Source organism: Ascaphus truei, chromosome 16 (genome assembly GCF_040206685.1).
Source record: "Ascaphus truei isolate aAscTru1 chromosome 16, aAscTru1.hap1, whole genome shotgun sequence".
NCBI lineage: Eukaryota > Metazoa > Chordata > Amphibia > Anura > Ascaphidae > Ascaphus > Ascaphus truei.
In genome coordinates this window covers 34,986,840-35,001,146 of record NC_134498.1, presented here as the reverse complement: position 1 = coordinate 35,001,146, position 14,307 = coordinate 34,986,840, and positions in this window count along the sequence as shown.

The following is a 14,307-nucleotide window of genomic DNA, read 5'->3' as shown; positions in this document are numbered from 1 at the left end:
CATGGCCACGCCACCGCAAAACTCCCACCAGGCCCCCTCCCGTCGCAATCTCCCTCTCTCCCCGGAAGACCGCAGATCGCGGTTAGCGCTGTGCACGCGCCGCCACCCTCCCACCCCCCCGCCGTGCGAGCGTGGCACAGTGCTGACTGGGACCGCAGTCAGAGCAATATGGGGCAAAATGCAGCAAATCCTGGGGGGCTTTTTAAGTTACAATATCCCCTTAGTAGTTCATTAAAAGAAAACATTTGGTAAATACCTGCGCAGTGTAACTGTCTTCCTTAGACAAATGTAATCTTGTATAAACCAAATGTTGGAGCTGTTTGGGTTGCTTTGGATATTAATAGAGCCTTAGAATGTCTGCTTGTTAATCAAGTGCTTTATCAAACCTTAGTTCTGTGCCTGCCCTTGTACCTTTAAGATAAGGGGAGGCGGAGACAGGGGGGTTCTTTTCCTGGGCAAATTCTTGTTAAACACACCTATGCTATACATCTCATATGCACTGACTGTGGCCCCCTGCAGACACACTTACCAGAACACCCCCCATCTGCCTCTGTAAGTTCTCCCCACTTACCATTTCGAGTGTAAGCTCTTCGGGGCAGGGACTCCCTTTTCCTATTTTAAGTCTGGAGCGCTTTTTCCCATTGTTATAATATTATGTCACGTGTATTATAAAGCGTTATATAAATAAAGATATGCATACATTCAAACATACATTCATACAAACATACATACATATACATACATACATACATCCTACACATGTCTTGTCATCAGACCAAATGGAGTGGTTAAAGGAAAGCTAACCCTTCCTACTGTATGTCTCATTTCACAATGTTTACATAGTAAAATACATTGTTTTATTTAAAAATAGGTGTGAAAATACAAATTTTTACCCCTTAAACATGTCATTGGTTCACTCTGGACCCTTTCAGTTACTTGGACCCAAAAACTGTGCTTGAAAGAAAATAAACAAATCTTTGATAATTGGAATTCTGCCGTATTTGGGCCTAGACGTACATAGCTTTACACACTTTTAACCCAAGTTCCGTCTTTAATATCTTCTCCCAAGCCTCAATAGTTTAATGGCCTATGGAAATGGCGCACAGTGTCTTGATGATGAAAGCTCTAAATGTTAAAGCGGCAATGCCACTTATTTTTATTTGTTTACAGAATTTAAACCTGGGGGGTCCGGTGCTAGCTGTGCTATTGTTAGCTCCATTCCCAAGATACATATTTTGTTGAAACCGGTACACATCCCAGATTTTCAAAGATGGCGCCTGTCGTTGTTCACTAGGAAGCTGCAGCATCTTCTCCATGACCCGCTCCTTTCTTTTGGCCCATGGGAGCCGCACAATTTGACAGCCATTTTGATTTTCCTAAAGGGAAAGAAAAAAGACTTTCAACTAAACTGGTAAGTACCTTGGGTCCCAAGTGCTAGAAATAGCGAGATTAAGCTCCTGAGGGGCCACAGGTTAGAAACAAAGCAAAAAAAGTTGGGAAGGATTGTTGCTGCTTTATTACTTATTTACCCACTTCAAAAAAGCCTCAATAGTTTAATGGCCTATGGAAATGGCGCACAGTGTCTTGATGATGAAAGCTCTAAATGTTAAAGCGGCAATGCCACTTATTTTTATTTGTTTACAGAATTTAAGCCTGGGGGGCCCGGTGCTAGCTGTGCTATTGTTAGCTCCATTCCCAAGATACATATTTTGTTGAAACCGGTACACATCCCAGATTTTCAAAGATGGCGCCTGTCGTTGTTCACTAGGAAGCTGCAGCATCTTCTCCATGACCCGCTCCTTTCTTTTGGCCCATGGGAGCCGCACAATTTGACAGCCATTTTGATTTTCCTAAAGGGAAAGAAAAAAGACTTTCAACTAAACCGGTAAGTACCTTGGGTCCCAAGTGCTAGAAATAGCGAGATTAAGCTCCTGAGGGGCCACAGGTTAGAAACAAAGCAAAAAAAGTTGGGAAGGATTGTTGCTGCTTTATTACTTATTTACCCACTTCAAAATGTTTATAGAGAAGGTAGCTTTGTATGTATGTACGTATGTATAGGGTTGTCAGGTGTCTTCTCCAAAAATACTGGACATAATGGTGAAAGGTGCGACGTGCTCGAGACACACACACACACACACACACACACACACACACACACACACACACACACACACACACACACACACACACACACACACACACCTCTCACCGCTCCACGCTGTTTTCTCCTCTCCTTGGCTACACCCCCAGGCTCCTGACACCTCCTCCTGATTGGCTGCATTACCCAGCAACAGCCAATAAGAAAATAGGAAGCTACCCAGCCGCCTAGCAACAGCCCTCCTTTCTCCCCGCTCATGGAAATCCCGCAGCCCCCCAAGCCGGTCAGGTCACTATGTCCAGCGAGGTAATACCGGACACATACATGTCCAGTATTACCTCAATTTTTTTTTACTGGACACAGTTTCTAAATTCAGGACACTCCGTTTCAACCTGGCAACCCTATTTATGTAGCGCCAGCCATGTACATATCTCTTTAAAGCAGTTACACACGTGACACAATAGAAATAAACACTTCAGACATAAGTAAACAATAGGAAAAAGAGTCCCTGCCCCGAAGAGCTTACGATTTAAGCTTTGAGGAAGGACACCTGAACCTTGCATAAGTTGCCTTCTCATTCTAGTTTAACATCACTTGTGCAGTATATAAAATGCCTTGGAGTTTTGAAATTATCTTTTGATGATAAACTCTTCAATCAATGTTATAATTTTACCACAAATAGTCTACTTGTTACAGATGCAGAACCGGACTGAACTGATCCAACCGACATAGAAATATAAAAATTAACCAATTTCCGTGTCTGCTGTAAAGTCTTAGTCCCCGATTTTGTAATTAAGCAAATTATTCTAAATAACTATGCAACAGTAGTATTCATAAATTGAGATGGGTCGTAACTGTAAATATAGGTTTGGCGGAATTTCCCGAGCTTTCCGTTCCGCGGTGTGAAATCCGGCAGCGGATTAATAAAAAAAAACGCCATTGGATACAATCCGTGGATTCAGGGGATTGTCAAAGACGATATATATATATATATATATATATATATATATATATATATATATATATATATACATACACACACACACACACACACACACACACACACACACACACACACACACACACACACACACACACACACACACACACACACACACACGTCGGCAAATCACCAAAAAATCTACTCGCCGAACAAAAAAATCTACTCGCCACCTAGTACCACGTGTGCTGCTTGGGCCAATAGGAGCTCGCCACGATGTTAAATCCACTTGCCCGGGGCGTGCAGATGTATAGGTTTGTCGAACACTGTATATATATATATTTATATATATATATATATACGAAAATGCGAATCGCCCTTTGTGAGGCTGTGGGCGGAAATCCGCGGACCAAAGGAACCGCCTGATACGTGCCAGATTCAAATCCGCCCCCCAAAATTCGCCCACCTCTAGTCATAAATCAAGATTTAAAAGCTTATTCCTCAATGCTCTCTTCTAAGGCTGCGGCCAGGCTAGGAGCACGCACGATGGCGCTCGGCGCCGGGACGTCTTGCGCTCTGCTTGGTTGGGCATTTTCTGGCCAGCTAGTTGCGCGTGGGGGGGGGTGTATGTCGGGGGGCCGCGGCCATTACGTCACGGAGCTGGTTTGCCCTCATTGTGAGAACCTGCTCACGTGAAGCATCAGCGAGCAGCCAAATCAAATTTGGTTGTCTCGCAAAGCAGCAAGCGCACGGGCATGGGCACGGCACGCACGAGCGCGCGCACCCTCACCCTGGACGAGAGCATTCAGAGTTATCACTCTGATCGCGTCGCGCGTCAACGCGGTTCGCTCCACCCTGGCCGCAGCCTTCCTATACAACATCTCTACAGTGAATCGTCTTTGCACATAATTAGGGGAGATTTATATGATATTTAATGTGTTTATGGCAATTTAAGCAAATATGAAAAACATTTATTGTACGTTAATTGCATATTGTATTAAATGATCATTGTATTTTACATACAATGCAAAGTAAAAGTCTTTTAAATTATATTTCTTTCAGCAAACATTAACACATTAAAATATCCCAAATAGTCAGACTCCTATTAAAATTATCGTTAGGCGTACATTTCCGTTGGCATGCTGTAACTTGTTCATTTAGATTCTAGGAGGTACACAGCACCCTTTAAATCAATCACTTACCCATATTTGGTAATCATAACTGTTTCGCCTGATTATTGTAATTTCCTTATGAATTATTTGATTTAGAAGTCCATAAATCAATCGAATAATTTGTCATCAATAAAAGTAAACCTCCCATTACCTATTCACCTAATCTATCATATGCTGTTTCCGTTTACCCATATATTACTGCAGCGGTGCTCAAGCCCCAGCAACAGGTCAGGTTTAAAGGATATCCTAGCTTCAGCACAGGTGGCTCAATCAGAGGCTCAGTCAACGACTGAGCCTCTGATTGAGCCACCTGTGCTGAAGCAGGGACTGATTGAGCCACGTGTGCTGAAGCAGGGACTGATTGAGCCACCTATGCTGAAGCAGGGATGTCCCAAAAACCTGACCTGTTATGGGGGGCTTGAGGACTGAGTTGAGCACCCCTTGCCTTACTGTTTCCACATCTAAATATTACAATACCTGTTTCACAAACCGAAGTATCATCTGGTCTGCACAGCCTTAAAAGACCAAAATGGAAGAGCGTCATAAATCGCTACAATGTTTATAAGATACCTACAACTTTCCTGCTGTAAGAATATGCTCAGACTTGTAGCATTTACAGTTCTCTTCCACTTCAAACAGAGATTACTTAAGTGAGTCCTGCACGCTTTCAATTTTCGAGTAGAGGAGATGTCAGATCCTTGATAGCATGCAAATATTTCACCGGTTACCATAGCAACACCGTGATTTAAAATTATTACAGTAGTTTGACTGCATTGAATCTGATTAAAGAATAAATTGAGCCGCCCAGTCCAGACAATACCGTGTCATATTTCCGTGACCTTTTGTGAAGGTCACCTTGCAGATTTTTTGCAATGCTTTGCTGCGTATTTTTATACACAGCGAGGTTATAACGCTGCCAGCTTCCCCTCTTCTCCTCCTCCTTTCTAGCTCCCAAACAAAATCTGGCACACGAACGGCTCTGTTTGCCATTTTCGCCCTTGGCAATGCACTGTTTCTCTTCTTACACGAGAAGAGTTGGAAAATGCAAGCGGTCTCCTTAGTTATTCACTTCAATCGTTGCGTTCCCTGTGCTGTGGTTTGTCTTTTCATTTTTACTGTAACTTTGGACACATCTGTAGAAAAGACCCATGTGGTCTCAAAAGGCGTTATTTACTAATGTGGGCTTAGCGGCCTTTACTTTTCATGGCCGATTGCACATGGGAAGGGACAGTGCTAGTAAACTTTAGTGACTTATTTTCCTTTTCTATTGTCTGATTTTGCTGTACTTATTGTATAATTATAATTCCCTGTACTGTATTCTTTGAGAAGCGCTGAGTACGCTTTTGGCGCTATATAAATAAAGACATACAATACTTCTCCCCATATTTATTATTTTTAGATTTTATTTGGTTTCTTAGCCTTTCGAGCCCCCTGTTTGTATCTCTGGAGTTCTTAATTCTGTATAGATATTGGCGTACAATAAAATGACCCATGTATTGCCCGGTCTGTTTATTTGCTATTCCCTCTGCCAGTCCTTCTCTACCTTATCTGCCGTATATTGGTACAGAGAAAGACAGGAAGAGAAATCTGCACTGCCTGGCCAAACTAAACAGGTGAATGATCTATAACACGTGTTGGGTGTTTCAAGATCCGTGAGTGGCTTGAGTGAGTGACCCAGGCTTTTAACTAATGAACCACAACCTGACCGGCATTTAATATACTGTCCCATCCTGTATTGTCTCTTTCTTTGTGTTTGGTCTCATTTATAACCTTAAATGTTTTCTTTTTTCCTTTTTTGTAACTTTGAAGCACGATGAGTCACTTTGGGCAAAAGCTCCATATAAAGTTATTATTATTATTATTTTCCATAACGTCCCATTATGAGCCCTGACTTTTAGCCCAAACAGCCAAGTTTTCCCCCAAAATTAATATGTGTAATTGTCTTCTAGATTTCAGTAGAGCCCTTGACCCTGTCACAGTCTTATACACTGATCCTATGCCACAACCCTCTGTGCCTCTTCTCGATTCAGATCATTTGCCTTACTTGCTCCCCCCCCCACATCCAATCTGCCTCCGCCCTAACTATCTTCAGAAGACAACTCAAAACTCATCCATACCATGATCCCATGTTAACCTCCTATCCCATCCCCTTCCTCACCCCACCCTCCCCAACACCCAGGATCCCCCCCTACCCTTACCCCTTCCTAAACCGTCTCCAAAACCCTCCAAAGTTACCCACCTCACCAATTGTCTCCAATGTCCCGACTATCAAACCTGTCGCCATGCCCCCGATATGACTAAAACCTCACCCCAACCCATGCCCAACAACCAAGCAAGATCTCAATGCACCTAACCCATAGCCTGACCATAATGTTCCCTCTCCTGCCCCCCACAAAGACATAACAAGGGGCGTGGAAGGGCGGGGAGGGCAAAGGGCAGGGGGGCAAAGGGCACGGAGGGGCGGGGGGGCAAAGGGCAGGGAAGGGCGGGGGGCCAAAGGGCAGGGAGGGGCGGGGGTGCCAAAGGGCAGGGAGGGGCGGGGGGGCCAAAGGGCAGGGAGGGGCGGGGGGGGCCAAAGGGCAGGGAGGGGCGGGGGGGGCCAAAGGGCAGGGAGGGGCGGGGGGGGCCAAAGGGCAGGGAGGGGCGGGGGGGCCAAAGGGCAGGGAGGGGCGGGGGGGCCAAAGGGCAGGGAGGGGCGGGGGGGCCAAAGGGCAGGGAGGGGCGGGGGGGCCAAAGGGCAGGGAGGGGCGGGGGGGCTAAGGGCAGGGAGGGCAGGGGGGCAAGAGGGCAGGGAGGGAGGGGGGCAAAGGGCAGGGGGGGCAAGAGGGCAGGGAGGGGGCAAGAGGGCAGGGAGGGAGGGGGGCAAGAAGGAGGGGGGCAAGAGGGCAGGGAGGGGGCCAGAGGGCAGGGAGGGAGGTGGGCAAGAGGCCTCAGGGCAGGGAGGGGCGGGGGGGATAAGGGCAGGGAGGGGCAAGAGGGCAGGGGGTCAGGGAGGGCAGGGGGGCAAGAGGGCAGGGGAGGCAAGAGGGCAGGGAGGGAGGGGGGCAAGAGGGCAGGGGGGGCAAGAGGGCATGGGGGGCAAGAGGGCAGGGGGGGCAAGAGGGCAGGGAGGGAGGGGGGCAAGAGGGCAGGGAGGGGGGCAAGAGGCCAAAGGGCAGGGGGGCAAAGGGCAGGGGGGGCAAAAGGCAGAGGGGCAAAGGGCAGGGGGGTAAAGGGGAAAAGGGCAGGGGGAAGGAGGGCAGGGGGGCAAAGGGCAGGGGGAGGGAGGGCATTAGGAGGGAGGGCAGGGGGGGCAAAGGGCATTGGGAGGGGGGGCAAAGGGCATTGGGAGGGAGGGCAGGGGGGGCAAAGGGCAGGGGGAGGGAGGGCAGGGGGGGCAAAGGGCAGGGGGAGGGAGGGCAAGGGGGGGGCAAAGGGCAGGGGGGCAAAGAGCATGGGGGCAAGGGGGGCAAAGGGCAGGGTGAGTCAGGGACGCGTTAAATAACCCATTCCCCTGCGTTTCCTCAGCTTGCACACGGCCGTGCTCCTCTTCCTACGGGTCCTGGCCGCCCTCCTCCTCCACCTCGGGCTCCTCAGCGGAGAGGCTGAGACGCTCCGGTGAGGAGGTGCTGCGCCTCCCGCGGGGAGAGGCAGAGACAGCCGGAGGAGCGGCCTGTGTGAGGGGAGAGCCACGTGCTCTGTGTGTGTGGGGGGGGGAGTGAGTGGGGGGGGTGAGCGGGGGGAGCGGGTGAGCGGGGGGGGTGAGTGCGGGGGGGTGAGCGCCAGGTGAGGGAGTGGCCTATGGGTGGTGATAGCCGTGGGGAGGTGAGAGTCCCTCCGCTGTGTCCCGGGCGCTCGCTCCGCTCCCCCGGTGCCGGGGGAGGGGAGGAAAAAGCGCGGGAGACCCGGGGAGAGGAGGAGGTGCGCGCGGGTCCCGATGAGCGCCGGTATGTGTGTGTGTGTGTGTGTCGTCACTCCGCCTCAGACCAATGAGAGGTGTGCGGGAGCGGGCGGGCCAAGGGAGCAATCTCATTGGCCTGGCCCAAGGTCCAATCTGATTGCCGCTAGGGACACAGGGAGGGACACAGGGAGACACATACAGACAGACAGGCAACGACACATAGGACACTTTGAGAAATATATAGTAGATACTGTTTTTTTTCCCCCATTCTCTTCAGAGCTGGACAACACCTCATTACTCCACCAATGATATAGTACTGTAAATAACAACAACAACAACAACACACAAAGCTGTTCCCCTGGCTAAACTTCATACTATCATTTGACCTGGTCTTGCTATGTGTACTGTATGTCAGAAAGTAACAGAATGAGTTTGTACACATTTAGCAATAGGTGCTGAACTCTGGTTTACCACTTTAAAGAATATTACAGCTCCCTTCACTAACATTCATTAAACAGCATTTTATTCTGTGGGTTTTCTCGTTTCCAAAATAAAAAGCACTACAAGAAAGGAAAGAAACAGGAGCCTGCTCAAAATAACTAATGCACAATAAATGCCAGTGTTATTCTCATGAGGTATGCCTCGAACATTTTTGGCTTTAAAAGTGGACTCATCAGCCCTAATGTGAGTATATGAAATTGCTTGAACAAGCAGTTTCTGACAAATGAGGCTCATAGCTCAGCTGCATATATTTTGGAGAGGTAAAAATGATGGCGTTATTTGCAAAAAGTCTCTTGTCCTCCTCAGGCATTACAAGTTTAAAAGGCTCGTTCTGGTTAACTTAGAGACGTACAGTAACATAAAATGTACTTAATTATTAATATCTTTCTCTACCCTTTAATTGTACGATATATAATTTGGGCCTCTTGTAGACGATCATAGCAAACTTTATTGCTTGTTTGATACATTTGCTGCATAATAAAGCCACAGTACTATACTAATGGTAACAATGGGAGGCAGCGGAAACTTTCTGTGCCCATGCAAAACGTGCTTCGCTGCCCCCTGGCAATACAATGCAGACCTCTAAACACTACAAATCAGGGATGTTGCAGCACTATACATTGTGGTTCCTCTGATGAATAAAGTTTATGAAAAGTGACGTAATCCTTTTTCGATCTTGGGAAACTTAAATCTTTGTTAAACACTAGAGATATGCACTTTTGGAGGGTGAAATCCGCATCCCCCCTGAACCTCTGCAGGTTGGAATGATTCCAACCGTGGCTTGGCTCCAGTGCCCGAACCAGAGGTGAAAACGAGGCAAAATGTTGTTTGTACGCCAGACTTGGAGGGCATACTGTACCTTCTCTGCATTCCTTCCCAGTGCCTCCTCCACATCCGGCTCACTCCATCCTCCTGATACCCAGTGTCCTCTCCCCAGCAGCTCGACTGTCACCTCTTGATGGCCAGCTCCCCCGTCCAGCAGCTTCTTTCATCATATATATATATATGCCGTACACATTGTAAGTTATGGTGGGTGAAAAAGGCGACAAGAAACCTCCACCATATAGCATATAGCAATTAAAAAGATCACTTGTGAGCACATTCACATGTCTTAGACAGGCCTGCAGCCCTGCCTTTCACGATCATCACCTAGCATACAATGCTTCCACTGCAGCAAGGGATTCTGGGAAATTACATGTAAATGACCACACCATGTCACCTGTTGCCTGAAATTAATTTTTACATGATACCCTTATAAGCTAATGCTCGCTGTTAACACAGCTTTGTAGCACAGCCAGTGAAAACCACTCCCAGACAACCTTAATGGGTATCATCAGTGTGAGGTTGGTTGTACAGGCTTTGCAATTTTGAAGGCAGGGTAGGATTTACCAAACAGATTTTACGTTATGGTGGGTAAAAAAGGCAACAAGAAAGTTTAATATATATATATATATATATATATATACACACACACACACACACACACACACCCAGGACATACTTGAAAACGAGAGGTAACTCTCAATGTATTACTTCCTGGTAAAATATTTTATAAATAATAAAAATGAGTAGTATCAAATCAGCGTAATGCCAGACCCATGTACAATATGTATTACCGACATCAGGATCACCACCTCAGCGGTCCTCCGGCGACATAATGGCGTCAGCAAGTGTACCAACGCGTTTCTTCACAATTACAGGGCTTTCATCCCCTACTATTAAAATATCTTCAACAAACATCACAAATTCATACCAAGGATTTTGTTTATTGTGTTCATTGGACTTGGACCTCCTGGCACTGGTCTTGTACCTATTACGTACATTCTTTCATGTAATACTTGTATAAATGCATAGCACTTGTTTTTTTTTGTGCACACATACTTTGTTTTTATACACAACCACTGCAATAGGTATTTCACTTTTTCACTATTGCATTTGTATATTAGGCACAATTTAACTTTTGTATTATATCTGTATCTTTCGGCATGGTTGTTATCTAAGCAGGCCATTTGGCGCTCTTCAAAATATCTTTTTGGTATATATACAGTACATGGCTTGCTAAAAAAAAATACTTAAATACTTAAATGTTGTTGTTTGGGACCCCAAAACACCAGACCTAGTGAGCATTTCTGCTACACACAATATAAGTTCTTCAATAGCCACTGTTGCAAATTGACCCGCTGTAACAATGGTCTTCTGGACTGTTGAGTGCTGTTGTTTCTATACTAATCTTAAAGAAAATGTATGGAATGTACCTAGCATCAAAAGCCTGGAAAATCAATACCCATTCAATCTGCAATCCATAGTGATTGATATGTTTCCCACAAAGAATAATGTTGTGCAATGTTCCCGTTGAGAGATTGGAGTAAAGATTTTATTTCACCATTACACAAATAAGTTTGTTATGATAGAAGCAACTACTTTCTATCATGTTGTATGTTGGCTTTTATTAAATGATCTTCTCAGAGTTATCGATCGTCTCTGTACAAATGAATTTGTCAGATTGTTCTCCCAATGGCTTTTTGCGCTGGGCCCTACAATCAACAAGGCGGGATCGATCTCAAGTTAACAGAGAAGTTGCTTTTCAGCGACAGAGGCACAACTAAAAAAAATTCACCATTCACGTGTGAGCAGTGTCCACTTCTCAAGATAAGCCAGTGATAATGTTCTTTCTTCTGAAGGAGAACATTGAGAACTCTCCAAGGCTCCTCTGGATCAAGATCTCCGATGAGCTAATATACATATCTCTGTACCCCCATTCTACCGCACTGCAAAACATGTTGGTGCAAATAACCGATAATAATACATGAAGAAATCTTCTGTTGGTACATTATAATGCATCACAGCCTGCACCATACATTGTAGTCATGTATTTAAAATGATCACTCAAGGTCAATATTTGACACTTAATTTTTTGGGAGAAGTATTATCTTATGAGAGGCAGCAGGAATCCAAAGGGTTGGACTAAAAATCCCATTTATTGTCAAATACAGCACGGTACTGAAAGGTTATCACAATCGGAGGCAGAAATATTTGGCACTAGATCAACTTTCCCATGATTTATTTATATCACTGATACTCTATTTCTATTGCATGATTACCACGAGACAAAAAGACCTGCATGCTACATCCAACTTGATTTATTTAGTACATTACTATGTATCTCTATTCTTTCTTCCTAAATATGGATCATTTAGTTCAATCCTTTGGCCAAAATATTTAACGCCTGCAGCCACGTCACAGCAAACCCATTTCACCAGGTCCTACACTTCCAATATTATACTGTCATATGTATTTATTACTCTGACATAGAGAGAGGAGGATGCAAAAACACTGCAGCCAACAGCACTGGGTGTGTGACATAACTGCAGTGTCTAAAGGGTTAACTTGTAAGAAGCACTAGGTATTTCTACCTACGATCCCCTAGTAAGGTTATCTCACGTGTATTCATTCCAGTAGATTTACAAGTTTAAAATTATGTTATAATCAAGAATTATTAAGAATCTTAAGACGTGTAGTGCATTTTCTCAGTGCGCTCAGAGGAGGTAATTACGTCTCAGTATTGTTAGGACTAGAAAGATTGCTTTTTAAATATGTTTTAGTGACTGTTTTGTAATAAGTGATATATTATTTTTGTACACCAGAGTGCTCTTCTTTGGGATGCTTTTTTCTTGTTTGATATTATCTTTATCCCTGTAGCATTGTCAGGGGTATATTTGCTTTCCTTTAACTATTTTGACTATAGTTACATTTATAGTGGTATCTGTTGCAGGTTTCCTTGTTTTTCTATATATGCAGTATGTATATATATATATATATTTTGCAAAGAATGACCTAGGCGCACATATGCAGGGGAAGAGAAAGGAAAAAAGAGAGGAAAAAATCATAGGGCAGTATATCAATACAATCAGATTAAAATTCGGTGAGATATGCACTTACACTAGTAAGATCATTAAGGGCCTTTAATCCACTTAGGGACTCTCGAACTCAGCTCCTGTAGTTCGTCTGTTTCTTGGCTCCTGGATCTTTGATGGGGCTTGTCCCGAAGGCTCCTTGCAGCAATCACGATGAGTCTGTTTTAGCAGACTGTACCTTGATATGGATCTCAAATAAAGGGATGGGTAGGGAATAAAAGGAGAAACATATGTGTAAAACCTTTTAATAAAACATCTAAGGATAAAAACAAAGGTATTTAACTCACATTCTATGAGTTAAAAATGGTCAGTAGAGAGTGTTTAGCGAGTCTCTCACACTCGTGGTATAGAACGCCGACTTCCAGACCTCCTCACACCGGCAAGTGCTTCCGCATCAGGTGATCAGATCTTGTACGACTCTCGCGAGATTTTCCTCTGTGTAATTCACTGCCAATGCTCCGTTCGGCTCACACTAGAAACAGTCTCTCGGCGTCACTCTCCCTGCTCCAATCACGCTGGCCCTACGCGTTTCTCCACTCGGGCTTCGTCAGGGGCTGCTATCTATATATATATATATAATCAGGGTACCCTCCTTGCCTCTTCCCTGACAGAGGTCCCGTCGCATGGGAGGGTTTCGTGAGCTGGGTCGGCCATGTTGTGGTTGGCACAGCCACATACATATGGACTGTGTGTAAAGTTGCGGCCATCTTGAGGTTGGCGCTGCAGGAAGAGGAGGTCCTGTCATTCAGGATTTCCCCCGCGGACTGGGGACGGCGTGTTCAGTCCTGACGGAGCCGGCGATGGGAGAGGTAGTATCCGGGGAGCTAGTCAAGCCCCCTGGAGTAGGCCAGACCCGTTCCCTGTAGGCCCCAGGTAGTTTCCCCTACACGGTAGTGGATGTATTGTAGGGCCGGCCAATAGTAAGGGACTTGCCCACTTTAGTTACGGACAACTCAGTAGAGCAGACGGAACCGCAGTGGAGGATTCCCCAGGCCTGGTGGAATCGACCCCGTGGTACGACCGGACATAAGGCGAGAAGGGGATTGTGTTGGGGGCCCGCATCGTGGGACCACGTTTGCAGCCTATTTACAAATCCCCTTGTGTACTAGAAGTAGTCAGGAAGGTACCACTACGTGCACCAAGACTTAACGGGAGTGTAGCACTGCCCTCACATATATTTGGGTGGCATACAGGACCCTTATAAGCTCATATTGAACCCCCAACATAGCCACAACATATATATATATATATATATGCGTATAAGTGTCAAAGAGGAGTGCTACTTATTGGTTAAAATGGCTAAAAGCTCACTCCATTTCACCTTCCACACTCATGGGAACTTGCATGCAGTTTGATTGTGACAAATCTAATACAGAGTGCTTTTCCTGGTATTATAAAGGTTAATAAGAGCTTCAATCAGACTTAGAACTATGCAACTAATTTTGACAGATTTATTATAAACCATTCTTCCTGGTAATGTACAGCTTATTAAGTATTTATATTAGTGTTAGGACACTTGAGACGTGGTCTGCCTTGCAGGGGCTCAAGGGCTTACAACACTTTGGCCAAAGAGTTAAACTAAAAGACCATTTTATTAAAAAAATATCTATCTATATATATATATATTCAGGCACTGTACTGTGTATCTGTGTCATTGGATGTAGCACTGAGCTCTTTCATGTTCTGTCTCTGGTTTTAAATATATTTGGGTGGGACTGTTCTGTGGACATCAGGTTCTAGGTGCCCAGGGTACCGTCAATACTGTTACTGTATTGTCGTAATCTATATTGTGTATATTGTGT